An 18,171-nucleotide genomic window follows, 5' to 3' on the forward strand; every position below is an offset into this window, starting at 1 on the left:
GGCAATTTGAATGTGTTCCTTTTGGGTATATATCTAAATATTCACTGTCAAATGTGAGACTATATCTAGCTTCAAAAAGTGTAAGATTTGCATTTTGGCAGCTTTCCTTCACTGCAGTTAAGCTTTGCATGTATTTAAGTGTATGCATCCACCAACGCAGACGGAAAAAATACATCAAGAAAAACATCCAAACAGATGCAAATATTTTTTGAATGAAAGCATCAGTCTGATTTAATGAGCATATTTGTAACAGCAGTAGCTTTCCCTCTTTCTGTGTAGAAAAGGATCCTGTCACGATGAGAGGCCCAGGTACAGAGATGAAGAGAAATCACCAGCTGCTCTTCTCAGCTTTGTCATTGCCTATGCAAGACAAGTAAGAAATAACAAAAGGATATGTGATGATAAATAACCTGTCAATGACCACTGTTTTATTCTTAAAAATTACACCTGTGTGATGATTTCAAGGCTGCTCAGACCTCATGTAACTAGCAAATATTCACATAGCTGTGATCACATAAGAAGTAGTAAATTTTCAGATAATGTCCATGATGAAAAAAAAGCTGAAGATAGTTTATTTCAGATGTATAGAGCATTTTTTATTTATTCTTATTTCACAATTATGAGTTAAAACTCATATATTCTTTAAGGTTGGAGGCTTCCATAACAGACTCAGTGGAAATACTGAGGATTGGAAAAGCAAGTGAACAAAGACACAGGAAGAATTTGGTTTAGAACAGCACATATGTAATTTACACTGAGAGCATTTATGGATGAGTTAGAATTGTCTGTTTGCATATAGGTAGTTATACTTTTAACTCCTGAAAAAAATGTCAACGGTTAGGAAAAATCATTTGACTAATTCATTCTTTAGACACATTACCTTCATTCCAGCATTACCCCTATAGCTTTCAAGTTAAACCATGCAGCTTTCATCTTCATATACAATATCTTATATGTTTTGCATATTTTTTGTTCAAAAAATTACCAGTCTTTCGAAGCAACATGTTACCAACACATTCAAGTGTCTGTGCACTGGCTCTAATGATTCTTGGCAATATTTCGGCCAACAAAAAGGATTTTTCTGTTTACATGGTGTTAACCAAGTGAAGTCGTTGGGCTGACTCAGATTTTTGGATTACTATCTTGTGAGAGTGTTATGGATCTCAATTTAAGAAGCTTGTATTCTGGAAAACTGAGAGCATAGATTCCAGACTGAGGTCACACATTTGGGTACATTGCTTGGAGGAAGAGACAGCAAAAAGCTATTAGCCAGCAGCAAGACCATACTGGATAGGTGGACCACAGAACCTTCTCTGGGAACGTTCTCTCAAATTGCTTCATTGGGATTTATTTGGAGTTATAAAACTGCATTTTGCTCTAATGTTTTGTATTTATGAGAGAAGGCTCATTGAGGTGACTACTATAGAATCTTTCATTACTGTTCACCTAGTTCAAAATATTATTTGCCTTATTGAATTACTAAGGTGGTTCTAAGGGATTCTGACTAAGTGACTCAGAACTCAGGGGTCAGTCTGGCTTTATGTGATCTGCTAGTCTCTTCCTTCACAGTCTGCCATTCACACTCCTCTTTCTCTCAGCCCTTAAGGAGTGAAGAGATGGTTGGCTGAATTTATCATCTTACAAGTGTGCTTAGTCACTGGAGCATGCTTCTGTGAATCTGACATAGTGAGCTAGTGGAAGAATGCAGCTGATTTAGCAATCACAACAAAATAATCTTTCAAGCCAATCATGCTATTCCTCTAGGCTCCTGTTTCCAGAGGATCCCAACTAGAGGGTTTGCAACAAAACCAAAGCAAATGTGCCTTGCCAGGATGCAAAGCAGAACACCCTAATATGGGTCAGTACATCCACCACCTCATGGCAGTGCTGGGGCTCCCACTGCTTTAAGGTGTGTACCCTTTTATGTACCAAACAGCTACTCTGATTAGATATTCTACCTTGTGTGGTGATCTTCATTTTCTTAATAGCATCCAGATGTATTTTCACATTTTCCTTGAAGCATTTGCGAGAAGGAAGGGGTAATATAACCAACTTTAAAAGCAAAATTTGGAGCGAAACATTATGAAAAATATTTTATTTTTCAGATCTGCCAGGTAAGACAGACTGTCTTACCTTAAGCAGACAGTCACTTCTTAAAAACTGTGTAGCACCCCATTACCAAACTTCAGCATGGATAATTAGGGAAGAGCTACTCCAAACACACTAATTCAGCTGAAATCGTGTCCTGAGATCACTTAAATACATTTCTATATGAACCTAAGCACATCTTTTAGCCTCTTCAGGGCTTGGGATAGAATTCTGACTTTGGATTTTTCATTTTTCTCCTGTTAACAGTGGCTAAGCTGGAAGGCACATAGACCTGCATTCTGAAATTCACCTGACAATACTGGCAGCTCAAGACTAAACATGATTCTGCTTAAAAGCTGATGAGCTTTTACACTTCTTTACTCAGATTTGTGTAAGATAGGAAAAGATCTCTACCCCAAGGCTCCTTATACACTAAGAATAAAAAAATTAACATAGGAGCTGCCATCTATCAGAAGAGAAAAAAAAAGTCCTTTATTCCAGCTGATGATTTACACAATAATCATGGATTCTTCTTTCTTGTTTTCACATAGTATAGGATTCTTCTTTTTTTCACATGATGTATAAGCTTAACTTTCTCTGTATTTTCAAATACTTTGAGGACCCTCTTGAATAGACAGGCGGTATTTATTGTGAAATACAAATGTATAGAAATAGAGCGGGGGGGAAGAGCTGGTCATGACTTAAAAGTAGCTTTCACTGTACTGTGGAAAGACCTGGTTCTGCAATTGGAAGAGGACATCTCCGTTTCCTGTTTTGGTCCAGGTATACTTCCTATCCATGTATGCTCCCCTGTGGTCTGAGGCCTCCGGGGTGCTGCTTTAAGCAGAAAGGCAGACTAAGTGACCTGCAACACCCTTTCTGACCACCAGCTCTGTGATTCTGTCTCTCTATCATATTATTCCTTACCCTCTTCACCCTAGCCAAGCTTCTATGGCAGATATTTAATTTTTAAATTGTCCTAGAGCAATTTCCTTTGTCTGTTGCAACTATTATCAGCTGGCTGAATTGTCCAGCTGTGCCAGTTTGTCATAAACTGGGCTGGTCAGCAAGAGCAGAAGCATTGATCTGCACTAAGGTTCTGTTCATAAAAGAAGACCAGGAGGCACATAAAGAAAAGAAATTTGAGAGGCCAAAAAGAGAGGTCTGCTATAATTCATGAGGGACCTTGTGCAGTCCACCTGCTCGTCCTAACAAAAGCCTAAGGAATGATATGACAACAGCCAGCCAACATTAAGACATCATGAAGTAACTAAGGTCGAGGCATCTATGATGACATCTGTTATTATGATAAACTGTCTAACTAGAATAATCTCACTTAGATAAGTCTGTCTGTGCCATGAAAACCGATCTGACAGCAATCCCAGTTACTGTCAAGAACCTCACCATAAGCCTGTGCAATAAAAAATCAGTCACTGTCCTCCCTGCCAGTGAGATAAACACTGCTCCTCCCTGCTCCAGAGGTGACCAGTGTAAATCAAGAGCTTGCTGTATCACAGATGAGCTGAGTGACTTTAATGAGAAATCTCGTTCTTATGGATTACTGTTCCCCTGCCACATCTTGTCAGCCATTCTTCAGAAAATTATTCTACCATTCCCAATTGCAAGGAAACAGATGGCACATGGAGGGAACCTCTCTGATGTGTAATGTCTTGGAAAAACAAGAATAAATAAATTAAAGACCAGAAGCCAACACTAAAATTGTCTTCTACCAAAGTACAGATTAACTAGATGTCTTGGGTTTGTGTGTCAAGGTTTTGGTAGCAGTGGCTACCAGCAGCAGGGGCTGCAGGGGTGGCTCTGTGAGAAGCTGCTGGGAGCTTCTCCCATGTCTGCCATGCCAGCCAGCTTCAAGATGGACCCACTGCTGGTCAAGCCTATCAGCCATGGTGGGGGCACCTCTGGGATAACTGATTTAAGAAGGAGCAGAAAAACTGCAGCAGCAGAGGAGTGCAGGCAGAGAGAGGAGTGAGAACATGGGAGAGAAACAACCCTGATGCCAAGGTCAGTGGAAAAGGAAGTGGAGGAGATGCTCCAGGTGTTGGAGCTGAGATTCTCCTGTAGCCTGTGGTGACTGTCCCCCTGCAGTCCATGGAGGTCCCTGATGGAGCAGCCCTTGGAGAACCCCAGGTCAGAGCAAGGGGATGCCCAAAGGAGGCTGTGACCCCTTAGGAAGCCTGTGCTGGAGCATATTTCTGGCAGGACTTCTGGCTCCATTAAGAAAGGAGCCCACCCTGGAGCAGGTTTCTGCTAGGACTTGTGACCCCATGGGGGACCCATGCTGGAGCAGGCTGCTCCTGAAGGAGTGTCTCCAATTCATGGGGCTCCATACTGGAGCAGACAAAGAGTGTGAGGACTCGTCCCCCTGAGAAGGAAGGAGCAGCAGAAACAATGTGTAATGAGTTGACCACAACCCCCATTACCCATCCCCCTGTGCCACAGGGGCAGCAGTAGGTAGAGAATTCAGAGGTGAAGTTGACCTCAGGATAAAGGGGGGGATGGGGGAAAGGTGTTACAGGATTCAGTTTTTGTCATCATCCTGATCTGATTTGATGGTAACAAATTAAACTAATTTCCCCAAGTCAAGTCTGTTTTGCCTGTGACAGTAACAGTGAGTGATCTCTTCCCAGATCTTGACCCATGAGAGTTTCATTATAATTTCTGAGAGGAGTGATAGAGCAGCTTTGGTGGGCTCCTGGCATCCAGCCTGGGTCAACCCCACACACTAGGTTACAATTATTTTCTATTGAGCACTTAGGTAGGACAGTCATTGTTTGATCCACATTTAGCTGATTCCTGCAATAGCTGCCTAAGCAATATATGCTGTTTTTACAATGTGGAACAACAACAATATAACAATCTACTGTAAGGTATAGAAACAGATGAAATAATATTAACAGGAATATATGAATTTTCTTGGATTTTCAAGTATCTGAACAAATACCAGGGCATCTATATTGCAGTAATAATTTATACACTGGCATATTGCATATGTATCTATGCATATGAAATCCATCCATGATATAATAAATACTCAGTAAAGCATATTTATAACCACTCTTGCTAGTTCAATGAATCCAAAACCTTGAGAAGTAATACAGCATGTTACAATAATGAATATCTGAGTAGCAGTGAATGGATACCAAATGAAGTCTTCATTTTTTTCCATGCTTCTCAGTTGTGTAACAGAAGAAAGAAGGGAAAATTTTCCTAAAGGCAAGAGTTATACACAAACTTGCAAATAACATCTTTAGCAACTTACAGCTGGGTAATAAGCAGAGAAATAGCATTTTTGGTTTTGAGGTATTACGTGAAAGTTCAGTATAACTACAGAGCGGCTTCCCTAGAGAAGTAGTTTATTCAAACATACTTGGCACAGTGTTAAACAATCATTACTTCTGCAAGCTGCATCAAGAAAAGCCTCTGAGTAAAGCAACTGTATAGATGTGTAATTCATGAACATTCTAATAAAGCCATCAAAAGCATGCCACCTCTAGTAAGCTCCTGGAATGGTTGCTATACTAGTATGCTATTTCTTTGATCAAAACCACAGTGCTGTGGAAGGAGACTGGGTACTGTTATAGGATAAGTAATAATTCAGAGGATGCCCTAAGAACCTGCACCATTGACTATTGTGTAGCTGGTGTTTGGTTCTTCTGAAAAACTCTGCACCCTTGTAGACAGTGAAAGCAAACCAAGTGCTGGTGCAATCTTGCAGACTTTCATTCCCTCTCCAGGAATTCTCTTGGAGCTCATAAAATTGGGATAAATATCTGATTTTCCTTTTAGAGGTATTTCTCTTAAAGAACTGACAAGACTTTGACACAATGTTGAGCTCCTGCCTGGCTTGGGCTGATTTTATGATACACTGTATTCCCCTATCGTCTGCCCCCAGAAATGGGCCCCGCAGCTTTAAGCTGGGTCCGAGGGAAAGGGGGGAAGAGAAGCCGGGCGAATTCTTCAGCGCGGTTTGTGTTCAAGGACACACACACTCCCCTGTGTTCTCACCGCTGCAGAGCCGAGGGAGCACCTTCCTGCTTTTAGCTAACTTGTAAGCTGAGGCAAGAGGTTTTCTCCCAGGACTGCATATCGGCACACCGAAATCCTCCGGTAACAACTTCTTCCTTTTCTGGAGCTGTTGGGCCTAGCTGTGATCCAAGAACCAGATCACCAGACCCCGCGGACCGGCGGGGAGGCTGCAGGGACACCGCATCCTGGCTTCAGACCTCAGGAGGGGCCGAGCCAGCTACACAGGCAACTCTAAATCCACCAGCTTTCTCCTCATTGAGGAGGTTTAATATTTTAACAGTTAGTCATTTTTCCTGTGCCCTGCTGGCACTTTGTTTGTTAAATAAATAGTATTTTTCACTTTCATCCAAGAAATTCCTTTCACATCAGTGGGGGAGGGAGTGCTGAAAACCTGTCTTTGGGGGAGATGTTCATTCCAGAGCGTTTTCCTCCCAAACTTGTCTCAAACCGAGATACTGCCCCTCTATGCAAGCATCTCAGCAGGTATAGCCAACAACCTCCAGCTGACATAGCTGTCATTGGAAGAGTTCAGGTTCCCCAGCCAGTGGCAAGAAAAACAAAACAAAAAATACATTTGAGACACAAAAGCCAAAAAATGGGATACAAAGCTCTATCTGAAGTCTGCCAAAGCAGTGTTTATCTCACTGGCAATGCCACAAAAGCCAATACCAACTAAACCACACATGCCACCATGAATTCACTAGAAAAACTCCTGGACCTGCACAGACCATACACTAAAGAAAAAGACACAGCTTCTGCTAGAACCAGCCCAGTAGCCTAGCAGTTGTCATTAAGCCTGTGAAAGCTTTGATGAGAGCAGACTGTTTGCTCTTTGTGAAAAATGAACAGTTTTGATGCTACCTTTCATATTTTCATAAGTTTTAAATGAAGTAATTACATCCAGTCTTGCCTCCTATGACACAATCTACTACTTTTCACCTAAAAACAGGTCTGCTGACACCTTCAGCACATCAAAGAAGTTATTCTGGTGGCAGTTAAGATGACCATTACGTTCTTTTTTTTTGTGCTGGCTAAATGGCAGCTGCTATGATGCAAACCACCACTCGTCTTGCAGAGCCTTGCAGAGGATATGACTCAAGGCTTTCATACAGGTAGTTTATTAGTCATGACCACAAGACCATGGTTTTATGCTATGATAAGCTCTGACTCCTGCTATTCCTATTATGCCCATCAGTTTTTGAGGATGATACATGGGAACAGTCAATAGTGAATGAGAACAAGGTGCCCTCTACTGAGAAATTATCTGCTGTACTACTGTGCATTTCACAGACGGATTTCCAGAAGCAGCTGAGCTTTTCTTTTTTCTGACGTACATAATGTTTGTGACTGCAGGTGTCAAAGATCAGTTAATATGTAACTGAAATAAACATCATACAGTTCCCCTCCTACCTGTATATTGCTATCAACACTGGTGTTGGCCCAAATATGTCCCAGAAGGCATTCAAACTTGACTAAAGATACCAAGAGGTAGAGAATCCATCACTTTACTCAGTATTTTACTGTATTTGGCTCACTTTAATTTTTAAAGTTTGTTTCCAGTTAACCAAGTCATTGATTATTCTATCTTTCCTCATCAGGTCTGGATGAAGATGTGGGATAACAATAGCTTCAATGTCACTGTTGAGTTGTGTTCTACTGCCAACAGATCAGAGAAATTTGTTCTCCTCTTCCAGGAGCTGACTTTTGTTGAAGATTCCTAAGTTTTAATTGATACATTTGTTACCAAGAAATTGCAAAAATAAAGGAAGATCTTATTTGTGCCAATATTTATGACAAAAAAAAAGTACTGATAGCCACTATATTTATATCAGTTTACTGATTCTGCAGAAACTTAAACTTTCTACTCAACTTTACCCTTGACCATGGATTAGAAGGAAAGTGCATTAGGCAAGTGCACACTTAAATCTTTAGGGGTTTTGAGCAGATTATGTGTTAGGATCATTTGGCCTTTGGTCTATAAATTAGATAGACAGATTAGACAATTTCTCCTAAAGACAGTAAATTAATTTACTAGGCAATACACAACTGATGTCAATATTTCTTCAGATTTCACTCTATTGTCTGAGTGAGCTCAAAAAATCTGATGAAGGTTTTTATATAGATATGTAAAAAAAACCTGTTATTCTGATTATTTATAGTTGGCTTGAACTGCTAGTCTAGTACATTCAAATACAAGTAGCAGATTTAACAGAATTATTATATATATAATATATATATCCCCATAATGCAAATAATCATACCATCCTTAGATCAAAACTTAATGACTTTTATAAGAGAAATTGTATGAGCACAGTTGCTACTCAGTGGTTTGAGCTCTTCCTGCCACAGCAAGTCTTACTCTATTGACCCTATGTGACATACAGACAGATTTTTCTGAGGAGCCTTTTAGACTGGCTGTATATAAACTCTCATGCCCTGATACAGTTTCTAACAGCATCTTGGAGCGCTACAGCTACATGGTCAAGCAGAGACTTCACCAGAAAGGCAACATTCTTTAAAAAAATCAAATAGTCCAGATGTTCCTACTTGAGAAAGCAAGGAAGCAAATAAGAGCAGAAAGCTTACATCATTATTATATTATTCATAATGCTATGTATTATTGTACCTAAAACATTTTTGTACATTACTGTTATTAAAAAATCTGTAACATTTATTTGGATTGTAATGATTAAGATCGTAAATGATCTGTAAGATGGACAGCACTGATCTCAGCTGAAAAGGTTACACTTAAAAGATATGTCACTTTCTCAAATTGTTTCCACAGAAAGGATTATTCTCTAAGGGTTGTACTTGAAGAATATCAAGATACGGTGACAAGTTCTCTTCTAGGGAAGAAACAGCAATATAAAGAAATATAAATAGTCATGTATGAGCCAGCTAAAAAATAATACACAATGTTTTATTATGTGGCACATTTTAGGGAAGGTATATTATCTTTAACATGCCATACTTTATCATCTCAACTGCATATTTCTACTGCCCTCAAAGATGCAGTGCATAAGGGATTCTCATATCTTCCATTTGTTATCTAAAACTGAAATAATTGTAGATTTTAATACTTTTCACAGCAATCTCTGATTTTCTTCATTTAACAGAACAGAACCAGTTTCATAATTGATCTGTTATCTAAACAATGAACGTTTTAATACTTTCCAGTGTTGATCTGAGCCTCACCCTTAAGCAAATCAATCATACTGGTCCAAGTTTCCTTACGTGTGGAAAACAGTTTTTCAAATACAGTAGTTCAATGTACAAATTTACAGACTATATTCTTCAAATGGCAATAAACTGAAAGAACTGGAATATGAAGATGGACAATGAGATAATGAAATGTTTGGTCATGTTGTAATCCAAGATTTCTGAAGGTGAGAACATGTTCTCCTAATCTCTCATGACATAATAGTACTCAAATAATTAATATGCAGTTTTTTGTGAGGTTCCCACTTTCTGAAACATACACCATTCTTTAAGGGACTAGCTGAATTAGGCTAACATGATTTTATTCCCTGAAATGGAAGATAAAAAGATACTTGAAAGCTCACCTTTTAACTCCACTGTTTTAACCTCTCTTTGTATTTCCAGAAGAAGTTACAACAAATTTCTCATCCATTAACTTTTTTCCAAATTTACCTTTCAAGGAATGTGGAATGGCATAAATCTCAGTACACATAGTATCAAATTGTTTTAATTTTATGATCATAAAAAATTTAGCATATTGCAAAATAGAAACTAAGCAATTCATAAAGCACAAAACTACTTTTTGAGGACATGATTCAACACTTCTGTGTATTTAAATCTGACAAAACAAACACCTGTACTTTTGGAAAATGTTGGTAGCTAAGGAAGACTGATTGGTGATTGAAAGTTTTTATCAAGAAAACATCATACACCTTTACCAGTAACATCCATTGTTGGACCCTGCATTATAGACCCTTCAGCTTGAGCTCTACGATAGAATCAAACATTTAACAACAGCTACATTGCTTAGGCTGGCTAGGAACACTACGTTGGGTTGATAATTAATTACTTCACTCAGTATTCCCAGGAAAACCTTTAAAATAAGGAACTATGGTAACCTTCTCTCTCTAACAGTCATTGAAGTGCACAGAGTCCCAGGACACCAAACAGCCTATGGAAAGAGGGGTCCTGTGCAGCCCCCAACGTCTCTCGCATACTGGCTGCCATGGCCCAGTGCTGAATTAAGTGCCAAGGTATTCTGCAGATCTTTCATTCCTGTCTGTTCAGACCCTTCAGTCTGTGCAAGAGGTGATCTTTTAGGTAGCCTCATCATTAGTACCATCAAAGATACATTAGTACATTTCTATTAGTAACAGAAAAATATGGCATAAAATCCTCAGGAAGTCATTTTCAGCAGACTGTACCCTATCTCATCTGTTAATTACCTTAAAAGTTGGGCCCTTTAATAATAAATACTAGTATTAGTTGAAATTATTTTTTTCAATAGCAAACAACCCTGTAATTCACTTTAACAAAAAAAAAAAGTTATATTTTGCAGAATTTCCACAGCACGTACAAAAGAGTCTTCGTGGTTCAAAACGTTCTTCACCCTGTGGTCCCGAAATCACTGGCAGACCAGAACCCGCCCTAAAGTACTTTGTGAAAAGAATGCAAAAGAAACTATGCATACATATTCTCACATGTGCAAGGAAGCAAGCAAAGAAGCATAGGGAACAAACAAACTTAATAAATATTCATAGTTCAGTAGGTTGTGGCCATTATACAGAAGATACTCCAGTATGAAGAGAACAAGTTACTGTTGCACACTTTTAAAATACCAGCATCAAAATACCAATGTCAAAACAGCCATGGGGCAGGAAATCACTTTAGTTCCCAAACCCAACAGACAGTGATTAAGCCATTACATGCTGATTAAATCTCATTTTAATGTCTAATATCGTACAGATGGCTTTGTACTGGCTTTTCTGACCGTTGCAGGATGACCCTCACCAGGTAATGCCTTCAGTCTCTTTAGTTGCAAATTCTTTACTGGCAGAGCTAACTCAAAAGCTGGTCACTGTAAAATTTGTTTTTAAAAGGATCCCTAAGCTTTTAAATTCAAAACCAAGAAATATATTTGCTTCCACTCTTGTTTTGTTTCAAAATGCCAGAATACCCTAAAACTACAGTGAGGGGTTCTGTATAAGTAATGATGTCTGACTGTTTCAAAGGGTAAACAAAGGTGATAGGAAATAAAGCAAAGAGTTATATTTATATAATTGGGAAAGTTCCAGTTTTGGACTTCATTATGCTTTGCACTCCACGGGCCTTCGCTTGCACTGTAAGACATTGAAGGGACTTTCCTCTGGTACGGGATGTGTCTGTCCACCCTGTGTGAATCTGTTGTGATACATGACAGTGGCATAAATAGTCCTTTCCTACCTCTTGGAGCTTTGTGCTGCACAACTTGGCTGAACCTCAGAATCCTGCTGTTGGCATTCATATGGCACTGGAAACCATATCACACTAAACGGCACTGCTGTGTTTCCTGTGCTGCTTTAGAATGTCAAAGGAATCTTTTTATCGTTTTGTGTCTGATTGAAATGAGACAGGGAGAACTCTAAAGGTTTTATCTTGTGTTCTGTTCACAATGCTGACCTCCTTACCTCTTTTCCACTATTAATAGATTTGCATTCCTTAAGACAGTAATAAATTAGGCTAGTCTTGTAAGGGGAGTAGTATCTTTTAATAGCTGTACTGAAATAATGGAAGAAAACAGAGAAGCTTGCAGACCCTAAAGGAGTGGGTTGTATGCTGAATACTCCTCTGTTTTCTCCTGCTAGAGTAGTGGTCTAATAAAAATAGCACAATGTTACCACTCACAACTTATGCTTCATTTGTAGCTCCAGATCATTACAGCTGCAACAAATCTGCTTTAGACAGGTGACAGTTGAGGAGCCAGTTTAAAATGGAGAGCAATGGCTTAATACAAAGATGTATCTTTATCTTCCAGTTACACTGCAAAGTTCCTCCGGTTATTAAACAAATAAAATCCTTTCTGTAATTCTTTAAATACCAACTGATTCTAGTAAAAAAAATTGTAATTCAGATTTTCAGTTGTACCTTTAATTAAAGATGAGTTTTAGCTAGTTTTATCCTTGAGACTTCCCACAGTTCATCTATAGTGATAAATCTTAGTAACACTATGAAATCAAACTCTTTATATTAAAAGCCCATAATTTCCATTTTTTTTTTTGTTTTCAGAGGACGAGATTTACCATAACTGACTTCTGCCATCCACAAATTAGAAATCCTAAACTTACCTCATTGCCTGCACTCCCTGGTAAAAGAATACACAAATATTTTACTAGAATGACTGATTTGTCTCAATGCCTAAGACAGGCACTCACAACCATCTGCTGAAAGAGCCTCTCTCTTCTCTTGTCTGACCACACAAGAAGCCAAGACAATTTGTTTAGACTATGGACTAAATTCATGGGTCTGGTCCCATGTGAGATGCCCTAATATAACCACTGTTGCCCCAGAAGAGCAACAATTTGCCTTAGGTCCTGTATCATACCTGCCAGTGCTATGGCAGGACCTTAGGGCCTCTCAAATGGCAATACAGGTCTGTTTAGGCAACTGATTACTGCTACAGATATCTAACTAAGAGCAGCTAAAATTAAATGATATTTCAGCAACAGGAAAAATCAGTGAACTTAGTAATGTTAAAAGATCTTCAGGTTAATGGTGTAAAGATGAGACAGAGAAAAGCACAGAAAGCAATCAAGGTGGCTCCTTTTTTTTCTGCTAAGGCAAAAGGCCTTTTTCCCCTACCACGTTTATGCTTAAACCTGCCTTTCACCCCAGCATTACCTACTTTGCATTCTAAGGAAAGAGCTTTCCTTGTTTCAACCTGCTTTAACCAGGGTCAAACCAAACAGAGGAATGCCATTAATTTCACAGGGTTAGGACAAAATTTGTTTGTGTCCTGCAGCAGTCTTGCTGTCACTGCAAGTGGTTTCAGACACTTTACATTTGCAAATCCATAATTCCACACAAAGCCTTTGTGAGGCCTGGCCACTCCACCACAATCAACAGCATGTTTATAATCACATGTAATCAGCTGACCTTATGTGAATACACATGAGATGGCACATTTGCCTCTGCACTTCCAATTGCTTTCAAGGTTTACTTTTAGAGCAGGATTTTGCAAAAACACAGGATTGTGTACACAGTACACAAAAAAAAGAAGTACTGTTAGAATAATAAATAGTTCACATTTGCTCTGTTCTCTAAGAGGAAGAAGCATGGATTGATTGCACATTGCTTTATTTGAGAGCTTCATGGATGTACACTTCATGACTGCAGGAAGTTGGGTTCAGAATAGATTTCTTTTCATACTTTGGATACACATCTTGATTAGATTATTCTACATCTGCCTCATTTTAAAAGAGGTGTTAAACCCACTATCGTATTTCCAAATCTGGTTCACACCCTTTGGTATTCTAAGAATTTTAATATGTCTCACATTCTACACTTTACTGTAAGCATTAACAAATTTTGCACTCAAAATCCATGCTTGTTATAAGTATGTGATTTAATACTGAAAGAGAGAACTGTTCTATATCATTTTACACAGTATGAGCCATACAAGAAACATTTCTGCCCCAACTGTATCAGAAAAATCTGCTTTTACTCACTGAAACATGAGTGTTTGAGGGCTTTGGGATTATAATCCCACTTTTAGACCACGTTTATCTGAAGATATATTTCTTTTCTAATATATAAGAATGCATTAAATCTAACAGATAGTAAATAAAGCAGATGTGAACCATGAACATTTGCTTAGAAAATGTGACATGAGGTTGGATGAGATTATGCTATCTGTAAAGCTTCAGGCACACTTGCCCCAGATTAAGGATAGATGTTTTAAAATGCAAGAATTTGTTCTAAATTACTTGGTCCTCCTTGATCCTCAGACAGATTTAACTGCAGTGCAAACCTTTCATATGCCTCCATATGCTCTTTTAAAGCTAGCTTTACATCTGATGAACAGTACAGACCTGCTCCATTTGCGTAGTTGGAACATCTAAAATGTGAAAATCCATATTGAGCAGTAACAGGACAGGCAAGCCACCCACCAAAGAATATGTCCTTTTTGCCAAGAACAAAGAAAGTCTTATTTGAAATAGATCATGTGACAAGAGGGTCACAGGAAGGCACAGCACATAGATTTAGCCAGGCCACGTTTTCCCTCCAGAATCACACCTCCCAAGGTGAAATCAGAGCAGATCATTTTTTACCACAACTGTGCTCTAGAAGCAGTAACAACTACAAACTGACATTGGCAATGCACATATGGGCTGTTATCTGGTCAGCGAATATATTCAAAGTTAATGCCGATGCATCAAATACCTTCAGGCTCCATTACCCTTTCCTTTCACCCAGCTGCTGTTTACAGACAAAAGGAATCCACTCTGTTTTGCTGAGCAGATCAAAGTGTAACAGGCTATATATGGCCTGCAGTGGAAGAAAACAGTGACATGTCAAACCACTGCACTGACGTAAGGCCATTACACGCAGCGACACTGACCCATTGACTTTTGCACCTATTGCAACATTTTAAGTCTCTTTCCACCATGTCATCAAGTACAGAGTTCAGCCACCAACAGCCCCAGGCAAAATATGCCAGTGCCAGCCAAAGAGGACTGGGACACTGGGGACAACTCTAGACATGGACTTGCAAGCTGAGGTCTGACTCAGCTCTGCCTGGGCGAGTGACTGACAGGTAAGGATGTGCTACCAAAGAAAACTCAACACCCAGTAGGACACAGAAAGGAGAAACAGCAAGTTTCAACCATAGTTTACTGTTGATAGAAAACTTGTGTAAAATCCTCCCTTTGCAAATGGATTCTTAAAACACATATATTGCATGAAAGTTTTTAATTACTCTCAAAAATCCTAAATTTCTCAATTTAGCTAGTTTGGGTACTGCCAGAGTAGAAAGAGAACTGCGCTCAACTCTATGTCAGGTTATGTGAGCACAGAGGAGGAGGTGATTTATCCCACTTCCCATATCCTCATCCTGAAAGCAGAATTCCAAACTCTTTATCAGGCCTTGCAAAGCACAGGAGCAGACATGAAAAATCTACTGCTTCATCAACTATTGTCAGTGTCTTTCAGAGAAATAAGCAAGAAATATTTAGTTCACGGGCTACTTCAAACTCTTTCCTATAGTCCTGTGGGATAAACAGCACATCTTGGGAAGACCTGCTGTGGAAATGGAAGTGAAATTAAGAAAATTCACAGGAGTAAAGAATTTTGACCTGCAAATTTTCTGTTACTGAAGAATTATGAGGCATCTGGACTAGAGAACATGGACCATATGCAAAGTTAGCTCCGTAGGGGTGGGTTCACTCTTTTACTATTTGTAACTCAAAGATGGCATGGTAGTCAGAAATGATCATTACACTGCTGACACTTTACTGTGCCATAAATCAAGTCTCTCCTGATGGGAGAGAATTTACTGAAAGTCCTTGCAAGGAGTTTAAAAGATAAAGCAAGACGTCTTCTGTAGTTTCAATGCTTCTAGATAGTTGTTTATTAAGTCTTATCAGAGGAACTGAGCCACTAGCGTGACCCAGGTACCGCATAGAAGGAGGAAAAGTAGGAGTGAGAGCAAGAGAGAGCAATTATCAAGATTTACACAGCCTTTTAAAGACATTTTAACCAATAGTTACTAAAAACGTACGTTATTTTCACTTTCTTACCAATTATTCAGTAACATGACTAGGAACTGCGGAATGTTCTATCCAATCAATCCAAACTACTTTTACTGCAAAATATGGAGTAGTAGAAGAAGGAGAAGAAGGTCTAGAGAACAACAACAATCCTCCATTTTGATATTTTTTACTCTTATCTATTTACTATAAAGAGAAGCCTAAAACCTCTAAATTTTTCATCCTGTGACAATCTTACATAGTAGTCTATCACCTAATTCACACCACTGTATTTTCTAGTTCTTGTCTGACTGTTGGTAATTTTTTCCAAGGTTTGAAGCCATGCCAGTGTTGTTCAGGGGGGTAAAAACCCTTAAAAACAGGCAGAGAAATATTCTCGGCACTCTGGGTTCCTACACACTGCAAAATGGAATTATCCTCTTCCTTTCTTAAGGTGTTATGCTAATCACTGAGATACGTGACCCTTGCGCCTTTCAGTATAATTCTGTGCATGAATTATGGAAGTGGTTTGTTCATAGTCATGAGTATCATAACAAAAAAGTGTAACTGTTTTGTGCTTCATTTCATTTTCACTGGAAAGTCCTAAAACCTTGGGTCTACAGATTTAATGGAACATTATTTTATTAATTCAGTCCTTTTCAAATTTTTTTTTCTCCGCATCTGACCTGTCTTCCTGTCTTTTGAGGCTGGAACAGACTGTCATAATATGAAGCTCTCTTTAACAGTTGGACATACTAGTTTTGCAGTGGCAAAAAGCACTCACAACCACTGTGCATAAAGAGGGTACACTGCACTATTCTTTTACAATTACACCTGGTCCCTTCCTGAAGAGCATAAAGAAAAGTATTGTTGGCTTTGGAGAAGCCCAAATATGCATAAAGGAACAGAACTGTATCAATGAAGGTGAACCAGTATATACTCACCTGCCTAGAAATGCCTGAAAGATTTTAAAATACTTTAAACCTACCGATTTTTTTTTCGTTAGCACTGAATCTAAGAGGAAGAAAATATTTTTGATGATGATATCAGTAGATAGAGACACAGTTACTATCTAATGAGTTTCCCATCAGAACATTCAGGTTTTTAGGAACTGATCCAGACCACTCCCATGTATTTCTCATGATTTCCTATACTGTAAGGTACTGTGCTTTAACATGGTTCTTTGCAACAGTACCCAGCTTCTGCATATGCCTTCCATAAACAGAATATAACAGTTACCTACAGAAGGACAAGAATGTCAGAAGAGCATAAAAAAGGTGCAATAAAACAAAAGATGGGATGTGAAAAACACACCTCTTGAGGTGAAGTAGGCATTACTTTTAGATTTAGATCACTGGAGAATAAAGCTAGGCTAAACTCAGTGTCATTGGAAGCTAGTTAGCACACCCCATGCAGAGAAACATTGTTTTATAGACTGGCTTATGATTAATAACACTCTAGGAATGGTACATTCCAGCTGACATGCACAACTCCAGCTTAAAAGATTACCTTTTTTTTTTCCAGTCATCATTAGAGTAAAAGTTTATGTTAGTCAAGCTAGCATAAAGGAAAGAGGATTTGTTTTAAGGGAAAAAACCTCTTGCACGATGAATGTTTCAGAATGTTTCAGCTTTCTGTGTTTGATCTACATGACTGGTTTATAAACTGCTTTTAAAACTGACAAACAAATCTTGTCAGAGAATAATACAACACACCACTAAGCTGTAGCAAATGATTTCCCTTAGGGTTAGGTTTTGCTGTGTGTCTGGAAAAGACCAAATAAAAACATGTCCTTGCTAAAATAAAGCAGTTTTTCAAAATTCAGCATCCTTTCCATACACAAAGGTTTAAGTTTTTGTAGCAAGGCTTTGCTGTCTTCTTGGTTTATGTGCAGCATATGGCTTTCAACAAATGTCAGCAAGAACAGAGCAACTTCACTAGACTCCTCGGAGAGTGTTTCACCTGGCTGTGTAACAGCTGCATTTCCGTGAAAGCTGAGAAGCCCTAGGTTTATGATTAACAGTTTAATGTTAGTTACATCATGGGAGAGGCACTTTGTGCAATCATCTTACAAAATTTACTGTATACAGTACTAATTCCAGCGTGAGTTATAAGTCATCCATGAGTAAGTCCTGAAAAATTAGAAGAAGCTGTAAGCAATACACAGGAAAGCCTGACAACAATGGGCATTTGTGATTCGTTAATGACTGGATATTAACCTTTAATTTTTGGATTTTCAATTGCTACATGTAATCGTCAGAAACCTCCAGACTGATGTAATCTCTCACATTCCCAAGTTGTAAAATGGGCCTTTCAGACATTTTTTTTCCAAACT

General features: G+C 38.8%; 1 long non-coding RNA gene across 1 annotated transcript in view; it reads right to left on the reverse strand.

Annotated features, from left to right (window-relative positions):
* Nucleotides 1–230: 230 nt before the first annotated feature.
* LOC138112278 (uncharacterized) overlaps nucleotides 231–18,171 on the reverse strand; it is a 31,722-nt gene continuing 13,781 nt past the window's right edge. The window contains exon 3 of the long non-coding RNA XR_011151633.1: nucleotides 231–360. This is a non-coding gene — a long non-coding RNA (uncharacterized lncRNA). The remainder of the gene's footprint in view (nucleotides 361–18,171) is intronic.

Source organism: Aphelocoma coerulescens, chromosome 6 (genome assembly GCF_041296385.1).
Source record: "Aphelocoma coerulescens isolate FSJ_1873_10779 chromosome 6, UR_Acoe_1.0, whole genome shotgun sequence".
NCBI lineage: Eukaryota > Metazoa > Chordata > Aves > Passeriformes > Corvidae > Aphelocoma > Aphelocoma coerulescens.